Source organism: Panthera pardus, unplaced genomic scaffold (genome assembly GCF_024362965.1).
Source record: "Panthera pardus isolate Hobbes unplaced genomic scaffold, ASM2436296v1 HiC_scaffold_2, whole genome shotgun sequence".
Taxonomy (NCBI): domain Eukaryota; kingdom Metazoa; phylum Chordata; class Mammalia; order Carnivora; family Felidae; genus Panthera; species Panthera pardus.
This window is the reverse complement of record NW_026526765.1, coordinates 122,397,051-122,409,686: the sequence shown is the minus strand read 5'-3', so window position 1 is coordinate 122,409,686 and position 12,636 is coordinate 122,397,051. Positions and strand designations below refer to the sequence as shown.

Here is a 12,636-nt window from a genome sequence, read left to right as displayed (position 1 = left end):
TTTAAGTGTCCTACAGTCCCCAGATTGGGAACCACTGTCATAAGGGGAAGACTATGAGGTGAGCTCTGGCTTCAGATGTAGCCCTTAGCTTGCTCAGTCCAGGCCATGTGAGCCTGAAACATTCCTTTCCTGGCTCTAACCCACAGTCTTCAGTTTTCTGTCAGTAAAATCGGGCCACAGTCCTGATTCTAGGGTGCTATAAGGGTTAATTGATGCCTATAACATTTTTAAGATGTTTAGATGAAAAACTCAGGGCTGTATGGAGGGTTATTAGAGCCTCCCTAGCCCCAGGGAAAATCTCTCCATATCAGTAACGTAGGTCCTCTCTTCTCTAGTCTGTAGCTGTGGGACAATGACTTTCACACTTCTGTGGGTATTAGGTTGTTATAATGTGAATTCCTTGGGCTCTTGGCCTGAGGTTCTGATTTTCCCTGAGGTTCTGTGTCCTTCTGTCCCCTTGTCCAGGACCTCATGTTTCCCAACACTCTAGATTTGTCTTTGCAAATGGACCAGAGTATGTACTTGTCCATATATACTGTGGTCAGAGACATCTTAGGTCATTTTTCCTAAGAGCAATCAAGAGGAGACATTGGGGAAGGCAGGAATGTGTCTGTATCTACTTCTCAAATGTAGACCGATATTAGGAGGAGGATTAGGAGAAAACTTTGAATAAGGGAGGAACTGCCGACTGGTCAAAAATGAGAAAAGGTGAGTACAAGGAAAATAATCCTGGTGTGAGGCCAGTTCACTGCTTCTTACCTCTTTTTCTGGTGCTGAATTCCACTATAGGAGCTGTCCAGGAGTTGACAACAAATTCCTTCAACAAATACATATATATTAAATGTCTATTATATGCCAGGCAATGTAGTCTATTGTATTACTAGGTGTAGGAATTCAATGTGAAATAAGATCTCTGCTTTCCTGGACCTTCCATTCTAGTAGGGGGAGGCAGCAAATAAATAAATACAATGATATATATGTAAGACTATTTCAGACAGTGGTAAGTACAATAATACAAGATAACATAATAAAGAGGGAGAGTTTGGCGAGTGACTGTCTTAGATTGGGGGTTAGTAAGGGCCTCTCTGAGAAGATAACATTTGAGCAGAGACCTGAATGACGAGAAGTCAGCCTTGGGAATAGAGGAGAGGGAGTGGAGGGAAAGAAAGCATTTTTTGGCCAAGGTAATGTCAGTGTAAAGGCCCTCAGGCAGGAAGAGCTTCAGAATGTTTGAGAAGGCCCACAGAGCTAGAGTGGAGGAGTGAGGGAGAGAACAGGGGAAGGTGAGGTTGGAAAAGATGAGGGTCAGTGTGGTAGGCTACATAATGAATACTTTGAAAGAGGCAATATAGATGAGGCCTTGTCCCTTTGGGTAAGAATAGTAGAGGCCAACCTAGAACAGCCAAAACAATCTTGAAAATGAAGAACCAAGTTATAGGACTCACAACCTCTGATTTTCAAAATTACTTCAAAGCTCCTATAATCAAGACAGTGTGGTACTTGCATAAGGAAATACATACAGGATTGACAGTCTAGGAACACATACTCACACTTACGGTCAATCGATTTTTGATGAGAATGCCAAGACAACTCAATGGTGAAAAAAATAGTCTTTTCAACAAATGGTTCTGGGAAAACTGGATATCTCCATGCAAAAGAAAGAAGTTGGACGCCTGCCTCATACCATATGCAATAACTAACTCAAAATGCATCAAAAACTTAAATATAAGAGCTAAAACCATCTCTTCTTAGAAGAAAATAAGCCTTAATCCTCATGACCTTGGACTTGGCAATGGTTTCTTAGAATGATACCAAAGCACAAGGAACAAAATAAAAAAATAAATTAGACCTCATAAAAATTTTAAAACTTCTATCCTCCAAATGGCACTATCTAGAAAGTGAAAACAACCAGCAGAATGGGAGAAAATACATGTAATTATACATCTGATAAGGGACTTGTATCTAGAATATATTAAGAACTCTTACAACTCAATAACAAGAAGACAAATAACTCAATTTAAAAATAGGCAAGGGAAGGGGCACCTGGGGAGGCTAGGTGGTTGAGTGTCGGACTCTTGATTTCGGCTCAGGTCATGATCCCAGGGTCATGGGATTGAGCCCTGTGTAAGGTTCCATACTGAGCATGGAGCCTGCTTAGGATTCTCTTTCTCTCCTTCACTGGCACATGCTCTCTCTCAAAAAAAAAAAAAAAAAAAAAAAAAAAAAAAAAAAAAAAATCCCAAAACAAAATAAAACAAAAACAAAGGAAGGGGCATCTGGCTGGCTTAATCAGTGGATCATGCGACTTTTGATCTTAGGGTGGTGAGTTTGAGCCCCACATTAGGTGAAGCACTTACTAAAAAAAAAAAAATAGACAAGGCCTCCAAATAAACATTTATCTAAAGAATATATAATAATGGGAGGACCTGGCTGGCTTAGTCAGAAGAGTGGGATCATTTGACTTTGTGGTCATGAGTTTGACCCCATGTTGGGTATAGAGATTACTTAAAAACAAACAAACAAACAAACAAACAAACAAACAAACTAGGGGTGCCTGGGTGACTCAGTCAGTTGAGTGTCTGACTTCGCCTCAGGTAATGATCTCATAGTTCCTGAGTTCAAGCCCCACATTGGCTGGCGGCTGTCAGCACAGATCCTGCTTCAGATCCTCTGTCCCCATGTCTCTCTGCCCCTCCTCTGCTTGCGTTCTCTCTCAAAAATGAATAAACATATATAAACATAAATAAGTAAACTGAAAAAATAAAGAAGATATACAAATGGACAATAAGCACATGAAAAGATGCTCAACATCATTAGCCATTAGGAAAATGTAAATCAAAATCACAATGAGATACTGTTCACACACATTAGGATGGCTATAAATAACAAGTATTGGTGAGGATGCAGAGAAGTTGGAACCCTCACACATCACTGGTGGGAATGTAAAATGATGCAGCAGCCCTGAAAATAGTTTGTGTCCTTCTAAAAGTTAAATATAGAATCATCATATGATCTAGCAATCCCACTCCCAGATATATACCCAAAAGATTTAAAAGCAGGGAAGCAAACAGATACTTTGTACCAATGTTCATAGCAGCATTATTCACAATAGTCAAAAGGTGAAAACAACTCTGATGACTCAACAACGCAAAGTGATGAATAAACAAAATGTGTTATATCCATACAGTGGAATATAATTCAGCAATAAAATGTAATGAAACACTGATACACGCTACAACATTGATGAACTTTGAAAACATCATTCTAAGTGAAAGAAACTAGTCACAAAGGACTACATGTTGTATGATTCCATTTATGTTAACTATCCAGAATAGGCAAATCTATAAAGATAGAAATTAGACTATTGGTTGCCAAAGGTTTGGCACCTGGGAGGGAAGGGGTGGGGAGGTTAAAGGTAATGGCTAAGGAGTATAGGACTTATTTTTAGGGCTGATGAAAATGTTCCAGAATAGATGTGATGGTTGTACAACTCTGTGAATACAATAAGAGCCACAAAATTATGTGGTCTGTAAATTATATTTCAATAAATCTATTTAAAAAAATAAAAAGAAGGGTGCCTGGGTGCCTCAATTGGTTAAGCATCTGACTTGGCTGAGGTCATGATCTCGTGGTTCATGAGTTTGAGCCCTACGTAGGGCTCTGTGCTGACAGCTCAGAGCCTGGAGCCTGCTTTGAATTTTGTGTCTCCCTCACCCTCTACCCCTCCCCTGCTCATGCTCTGTGTCTCTCTCAAAAATAAATAAACATTAAAAATAAAAAAAAAATAATAAAAAGAATGGTAGGGGCCAGAGCCTGGTATCTAATTAGCAGGGTCACAACAGGGAGGCTGAAAACCTCTAGGGCCTCCAAGACCAAAGGAATTACCAAGGCTGGGCAAGAACTGGGGGAATTCTCCAATACCGACTCCAGGAACCTAACAGTTAAGTGAACCCAAGGGAAGAACCACAGTCTTGGGAGACTTCTTCAGGTTGTTTTTAGAGACCTGTGTTTGTTCATCTCCTGCGAATATATCCGTGTCCAAAGGGGAAAATGTATAATGATGCAAACTAGAGCTGTGCTCTCTTTCTAGATTCTCTGCTCTTCTCAATGATAATATATTAATGCCAGAGTCCTTAGCTCCAGCCTGACCTATCTCCTCTTTATTAATAACCACAGGATCATAGAGCTGGAAGATCATCTCCTCTTAAAGATGCAGAACTGAGGGTTCAGAGGAGAGTTACCTGCTTGATCACACAGCCAGTAAACAGCATAGAGGGGACTCAAATTACGGTGAAACACCTTACCCCTAAATTCCCCATCCTAGTGACTAAATCCCTAATGAATCAGTAATAGCCTAAGGAAGGACAGCTGTCAGGCCAAGGGGAAGGGATGGATGGTAGGAGAGCAAGGGAGAGGTGCGGGTGGATGTGGAGGTGGAAAGTGACATACGTGGCAAAGTAGTTGTTATTACGCTGCTTTACATTTTTTTCTCTTTAAGTTTGATTTCTTTCCATATTTGTCTATTCTTTAAAAAAAATTTTTTTAACGTTCATTTATTTTTGAGACAGAGAGAGACAGAGCATGAATGGGGGAGGGGAAGAGAGAGAGGGAGACACAGAATCGGAAGCAGGCTCCAAGCTCTGAGCTGTCAGCCCAGAGCCCGAGGCGAGGCTCGAACTCACAGACAGCGAGATCGTGACCTGAGCTGAAGTCGGACGCTTAACCGACTGAGCCACCCACGCGCCCCGTCCATATTTGTCTATTCTAATTAACCATATGGGGCTGTGGCCTGGAAGAATTGTTGGTTCTTAAAACTCATTGAAGGGCTTAGGTCATTTTAAGAAATGGGCCAGCACAGGAGGAAGGAAATACAAGTATCACTGTTCTAGGAGATGTCCCTGGCTCTTCCCAGTTCCTGCTATTGAGCCCAAGTGGACCAGTTGTGGCCCCTTACAGCTTGTCCCACCATTTAACTTCAGGTTTTCTAAATAAACTCCTCATGGCTGGGAAGGTCCCTGTCGTCTGCCCTATCTAGTCTCTCTCTTCACCCTATGCAGACAAAGTTTTATCTGGAGACTTAGAAAGAGAGAGAAGCAGGGAAAGGAGTATCTTTTCCCTTTCATAGATTCACATCAGAGATGCCCAGAGCACATTCAGAGCTCTTGCTCCCAAGCTTTGACTGCTGAGTTAAAGACGAGAGTTGGCTGAGTAAGGAAAGACTGAAAACCCAGCAGAGACTTCATAGATCATCTCCTCCATCCTTCTGCCTCCACTGCAAGCGCTATATAGTACTGCAGCAGTCCTGAAACTTTCTGGTTTCATAACCCCTGTACACTCTTAAAAATTATTAAAGACCTACAGTTCTTTTATTTATTATTAAAGACCCAAAGAGCTCTTGTTTCTTTATTTTTTTAATTTTTATAATATTGATTGTACTTTTTTTTTTTTAAGAGAAAGAGAGAGTGTGTGAGCAGGGGAGGGGGCAGAGAGAGAGGGAGAAAGAGAATCTTAAGCAGGCTCCACATTCAGCGTGGAGCCCGACCCGGGTCTCGATCCCATGACCCTGGGATCATGACCTGAGCTGAAATCAAGAGTTGGATGCTCAACCGACGGAGCCCTTGTTTATAGAGCATCCTGAGCTCTTGTTTATATATGTGGGTTTTATCTATTAGTGTTTAGTGTATTGGAAATTAAAACAGGAATTTACAAAACTCTATAAGTTTAATTCATAAATGTGAACATAAGTAACATATTTTTATGAAAAAAATCTATTTTTTGAAGAAAAATTTAGTAAGAGTTAATTTTTAATGTGTGACTTAATAAAAGACGGATGGATTGTCCATCCTATCAACTTCAAAATTCAGTCAACTGCAATTAGTATTTTGGTTGAAGAATATGAAGAAAATCTGGACTCACATGGATATGTAGTTGGAAAGGGAGGAATATTTTAATTTTTTTTTCAGATAATTGCAGTTATTATCTTTACTACCACACGAAAATGCAACAACTGTTAGTTTTCTAAAGGTTGAAATCATAACTATAAAATTTTCATACTCTGTTACATTAAAATCCACTAGCCTAGCTTTGAATGTTGTTTTATTCATTCACGGTTTTATAACATCATGTATTGGTCATTTGGGAAATACAGTTCACTGAGTTATGCAGCTCTTGCAAATACTGACACATTTTATTATATAATGTCAAAATAATATCAGAGAATACATTTTGCAATATCATCTCCTATCTCACCAAAAAAGTCTTTAAGTTTTGGGAAACTGTCAACCAATAACAGTGGATGCAACTTTCCAAAATCCGCATTTATGCCCCAAAACTTGAATTTTATATTTGGAAACAATATACTGTCAGCTGTTTTCCTTCAAATGGCAGGCTCCAGAAAATGTCTGCCAAATACACCAGTCTGAATTACCAAAATTTATGTCAGTCATACTTTAAAGTAAAAATGATGTTCCATGAAAAAATGGTTAGTTCAGCTTACAACAAAAATAGTTGCATGAGTGTTTTCCCTGGAGACAACCAATGTTCAGCAGAAGTGCTCTATGTATACTTCTCATTTCCTCAAATAGAATATTAAAATACATGTAATGAAAAGCTGAGATTTAATTAATAAAATTAATTTTTACTTCTTCATTAAGGACTTTTTAAAAATGTTTAAATATTTATTTTGAGAGAGAGAGCGCATGTGCAAGCAGGGGAGAGGCAGCAAGAGAGAATCCCAAGCAGGCTCCTCACTCAGCACAGAGCCCAACTCCAGGATCAATCTCACAAACCATGAGATCATGACCTGAGCTGAAATCAGGAGTCAGATGCTCAACTGACTGAGCCACCTAGGTTCCCTTGCATGTCTCTTACTTTAAATTTTTTTAAATGTTTATTTATTTTTGAGAGAGAGAGAGAAACAGAATGCGAACAGGGGAAGGGCAGAGAGAGAGGGAGACACAGAATCTGAAGCAGGCTCCAGGCTCTGAGCTGTCAGCACAGAGCCCGAGGCGGGGCTCGAACCCACGAACAGCGAGATCATGACCTGAGCCGAAGTTGGACGTGCTTAACTGACTGAACCACCCAGGTGTCCCTGCACGTCTCTCACTTTAAATCAAAAGCTAGAAACAATTAAGCTTAGTGAGGAAGGCATGTTGAAAATCAAGATGGGCAAAGTAAATTGAAAACCTTCTGTAAAGGATTCACATTCTAGATGCCATTAAGAACATTCGGGATTCAAGGGCACTTGGATGGCTCAGTCAAGGGTCCAACTCTTCATTTCAGCTCAGGTCATGATCTCACAGTTTGTGAGATTGAGCCTTGGGTCAGACTCTGTGCTGACAGCCTGCTTGGGATTCTCTCTCTCCTCTCTCTCTGCCCAGCCCCCATGTGCATCAGTGCTCTTTTTCTCTCTCAAAATAAATAAATAAACTTAAAAAAAAAAAGAACATTCGGGATTCAAACCACCAACATTAACAGGAATTTGGAAGAAGTTGATTCTAACCCTCATAGATGACCTTGAGGGATTCCAGACTTCAATGGAGGATGTAACTGCAGATGTGATGGCAATAGCAAGAAAAATAGAGTTAGAAGTGAAGCCTGAAGATATGACTGAACTGCCACAATTTCATGATAAAACCTTAATGGATGAGAACTTGCTTCCTCTGGATGAGCAAAGAAAATAATTTCTTAAAATGCAATCTACTCCCAGTGAAGATGCTGTGAAGATTGTTGAAATGACAATAAAGGATTTAGAATATTACATAAACTTAGTTGATAAAGCAGCAGCAGGGCTTGAAAGCATTGACTCCAATTTTTTTTTTAAGATTTAATTTTTGGGGCACCTGGGTGGCTCAGTTGGTTGGGTCAACATCGGATCCGACTCGATTTCAGCTCAAGTCATGATCTTGCAGATCATGGGATCAAGTCCCTCACTGGGCTCGGTGCTGACAGCGTGGAGCCTGCTTGGGATTCTCTTTCCTCTCTCTCTGCCTCTCTCCCTGGCTCAGGTGCTCTCTCATAATAAATAAATAAGCATTTTAAAAAGATTTTATTTTATTTTATTTTAAAACATTTCTATGTTTGTTTTTGAGAGCGAGAGAGACAGAGAGAGACAGCGCATCAGTGGGGAAGGGGCAGAGGGAGAGGGAGACAGAATCCGAAGCAGGCTCCAGGATCCGAGCTGTCAGCACAGACCCCGACATGGGGCTTGAACCCATGAACCACGAGATTATGACCTGAGCCGAAGTCAAATGCTTAACTGAGCCACCCAGGTGCCCCCCAAAAAGATTTTAATTTTTAGTAATCTCCGCACCCAGCATGGGGCTCGAACTCTCAACCTTGAGATCCAGAGTCGCATGCTCTATCAACTGAGCCAGGCAGACACCCAGGACTGACTCTAATTTTGAAAAAAGCTCTACTGTGAGTAAAATGCTGTCAAGCAACATCGCATGCTACAGAAAAATCGTTCACAGAAAGGAAAGTCCTTCGATGAGAAAAACTTCATTGTTGTCTTGTTTTAAGAAATGGCCACAACCGCCTGAACCTTCAGCAACCACCATGTTGATCAGTTAGGAGCCATCAGCATCAAGGCAAGACCCTCTACCAGGAAAAAAAAAAAGATGACCTGCTAAAAGCTCAGATGATGGTTAGCATTTTATAGCTGTTCCTCTACTTATTAAACACTTATTGATGGACAAATGTAAGGTTTCTGTGAACATCTTCACACACGTATTTCTGAGCTCATGTGTGAGTGTCTCCAATTCTCCCAGAATTGGAAGTGGATTTTGCTAGATTAAAGGGTATGTGCATTTAAAAATTTGAAGGCAACTCCAAACTGATTTCCTAAAGATGTTATCAATTTACAATCCTGCTAATGGCATATGAGAGGACAACAGGGAACTTGTGAGAATAATTGTTGGGCATGAGATGATCAGGGTCTGCAAAGTGGTCTCACCAGTGCTCTTGAGGGTTTTAAAATATTTGAGTCCTGGGGCGCCTGGGTGGCTCAGTCGGTCAAGATCTGACTCTTTTTTTTTTTTTAATTTTGTTTTTTATTTTTTAAAATTTACATCCAAATTAGTTAGCATATAGTGCAACAATGATTTCAGGAGTAGATTCCTTAGTGCCCCTTGCCCATTTAGTCCATCCCCCCTCCCACAACCCCTTCAGTAACCCTCAGTTTGTTCTCCATGTTTATGAGTCTCTTCTGTTTTGTCCCCCTTCTTATTTTTATATGGTTTTTGTTTCCCTTCCCTATGTTCATCTGTTTTGTCTCTTAAAGTCCTCATATGAGTGAAGTCATATGATTTTTGTCTTTCTCTAATTTCACTTAGTATAATACCCTCCAGTTCTATCCATGTAGTTGCAAATGGCAAGATTTCATTCTTTTTGATTGCTGAGTAATACTCCATTATATAGATATACCACATCTTCTTTATCCATTCATCCATTGATGGACATTTGGGCTCTTTCCATACTTTGGCTATTGTTGATAGTGCTGCTATAAACATGGGGGTGCATGTGTCCCTTTGAAATAGCACACCTGTATCCTTTGGATAAATGCCTAGTAGTGCAATTGCTGGGTCGTGGGGTAGTTCTATTTTAGTTTTTTGAGGAACCTCCATACTGTTTTCCAGAGTGGCTGCACCAGCTTGCATTCCCAAGCGTCTGACTCTTGATTTCAGTTCAGGTCATGATCTCAAAGTTCATGGGTTTGAGCCCCGTGTCCAGCTACCTGCTGACAGTGTGGAGCCTGCTTGAGATTCTCTCTCTCTCTCTCTCTCTCTCTCTCTCTCTCTGCTCCTCCCCTGATCATGTGTTCTCTCTCTCTCCCAAAATAAACTAAAAAAAATTAAAAAATATATTTCACAGTCCTTCAGTTATTCTCTAGGAATTCTAATATCCTTATGAAATCCCTAGTACACAGAACAGTATTGCTGCTTCCTTTGGACACTATTATGGCTCAATCTTGGTTAAAAATCCTTCCAGCTTAAGGGCAGAGGCACTAGGACAGTTTAGGGCTTTAACCAAATCCCAGAGGCCATTGACAGGCTTGCCCATTTCTCAGACATTTGCCCTACATAACTCTTGTAAGGGTGAAGCAATCCTATTCAAATGACAAACATTTTTCATCTACTAAATCTAAGCTGGAACAGTCCAACCCTGGCTGTTTTTTTCTCTTTTGTCACCAGTGGTGCCAATGCCAGAGTTAAAGAGGTCCTTCTAGGCGAAAAGTTTCAGGGTAGAGTCTTGACCACAATTTTTCTTACAGCTTCTGTGAGCTTGTACTAGGCTCATGTTTCAGCTAGACTGTCTATAGTCCTCTTGGGGCCACAGCAAACACCATGCCACTTCCTTGGGGAAGAACATCTGGGAGGTGGCACTGTTACCTGCCCTGCAGGTGAACGCCATGCTGCGTCTCTTGCTTTATAGGCCTGCCTTGATGAGCAAGGGGTGTGGTTAACGAAGGTGAGTTCAAACACTCCAAAAGAGTCTCTAAGATCAGCCTTCAGAGTGACTCAGTTCTCACTTATAAGCCAAAATTGCTCTCCGAGTAGGAACCCCAGGCTTGCTCTCTTCTCACTTTGGTAAGCAATGCAATGATGTACTTCTGACTCTGACAGGAAACATCAGAAGGTGATGGATGGAAACGTCCCCTTAGAGATTTTTCCAGGAGGTATTGACTCTAATACACAGTTCTCCAGTTTCTTCTTTATTAAACAGGTAGTATGAAGCCTAGAGGACTCCTCAAGGGCCCTTCTGATTCAAAAGTACTGACTCACTATGAGGCAGACCACCATGACCTGGAAGATAAGCTGAGTCTTGATGTGGGGGTTTCTAAATAACTATTATCTTATCAGGAAAGTGCTCAGACAATGAGATTCTAAATTTTCACCAGTCCTGGAACCTTCTAGAGTCTGTGGCAGAATGCCACGGTACCTGCCAAGGAGAGCTTCTAGAGAAGGTAGGTGTGGCTGCCCAAGTTGCAGTGTAGAAGAGGACATATGAAACAAGGTGTTTGGAGTAGTCAGCCTCGGGTCTCCCATATGTGTGGAATTGCAGAGGTAGGGGCTTCACTGTAATGCACTTGGTAAGCTTCTGGGTTTCTTCAAAGGATCTGTGATTGCAGGTTGTTAGTAGCCTGTTCTTGTCAAATGAGCTTGTGCAACTGCGGATCAAGGTATCTGGGATGAGGGCCTACACACTTGCTGATACTTATTCATCAGTGTGATTCTTGGGCTTCCCTTTTAATTACTCCCGAGGGGTGGAGGAAAACACACAGAATTGCTGCTAGTACTCAGATTTTAAGTATGCATCTTTCTGTGGAGGCAGTACCCAAAATATATTCACCAAGGATTCACCTGGTGGAAAAGTGACTTAATCTTCATTGCTAACATGACCTTTCTGCAGAGTGATGTTTTTTTAATGAAAACCAAAGCTACAACTCAACATCTTTTAAAAATTCGTTCCCAGTTCCTTATTGCCAATAAGTATCCCAATTTGATGAATCCTCTGATTTTACACCTATAGTGATTTTTTCTTACAACCTTTATTTTTTTTCTGATCACCAGAGTAATACATTACTTATAGAAAAATTGGAAACATAAATAAATAAAAATAACCCACTATTCCACCATCCACAGATAATCTGTCTGACATATGTTATTTTTTTTTATTTTAATTTTTTAAATTTAATCTCTATACCCAACATGGGGCTCAAACTCATGACCCTGAGATCAAGGGTCACATACTGTTCCAACTAAGTCAGTCAGGTGCCCCTGATATTTGTCATTTTGAGGTATGTCATTTTCTATTCACTGTAGTGTATTGAGAATATATATACATCTTGTCTTATAACCTTATTTTTTATTTAACATAATATGAACTTCATTTTTTTTTGAAGTTTATTTATTTTTGAGAGAGCATGAGTCGGGGAGGGGCATTGAGAGAGGGGTACAGAGGATCTGAATCAGGCTCTGCACTGACAGCAGAAAGCCAGATGCGGGACTCAAACCCAGTAACCTGAGATCATGACCTAAGCCAAAGTCTGACACTCAACTGACTGAGCCACCCAGGCACCCCTGTGAACTTCATTTTTTTCTATACAATAATTTTGTTCCTATGTCTGATTAAACCTTTTTTTTTTTTTTTAAGATTTTGATTTTTGGGGGCACCTGGGTGGTTCAGTCAGTTAAGCATCTGACTCTTGATCTCAGAGCAGGTCTTGATCTCAGTGTCGTGAGTTCAAGCCCCACACTGGACTCCACAATGGGTGAGATGCCTACTTAAAAAAAAAAAAGATCGGGGCACCTGGGTGGTTCAGTCAGTTAAGCGTCCCACTTCGGCTCGGGTCATGATCTCACAATTTGTGATTTCGAGCCCCATATTGGGCTCTCTGTTGTCAGTATGGAGCCCGCTTTGTATCCTTTGTCCCCTTCTCTGCTCTTCCCCTGCTCGCATGTGTGTGCATTCTCTCTCAAAAATAAATAAGCATTTAAAAAAATTTTTTTTTAGATTTATTTATTTTGGAGACAGAAACAGAGCACGAGTTGGGGAGGGGCAGAGAGAGAGGGAGAGGGAGACACAGAATCGGAAGCAGGCTCCAGGCTCCGAGCCGTCAGCACAGAGCCCAACGTG

At 40.8% G+C, this 12,636-nt stretch overlaps 1 long non-coding RNA gene across 2 annotated transcripts in view; it reads right to left on the bottom strand.

The window, feature by feature from the left end:
* The window catches only part of LOC109252171 (uncharacterized), a 34,342-nt gene that overhangs the window by 10,632 nt on the left and 11,074 nt on the right, over positions 1-12,636 (bottom strand). Inside the window, exon 2 of one of the 2 annotated variants that reach the window (XR_002073872.2) lies at positions 760-817. The exons of the other annotated variant lie outside the window; for it this stretch is intronic. This is a non-coding gene — a long non-coding RNA (uncharacterized LOC109252171). The remainder of the gene's footprint in view (positions 1-759; positions 818-12,636) is intronic. 2 annotated transcript variants of the gene reach the window in all.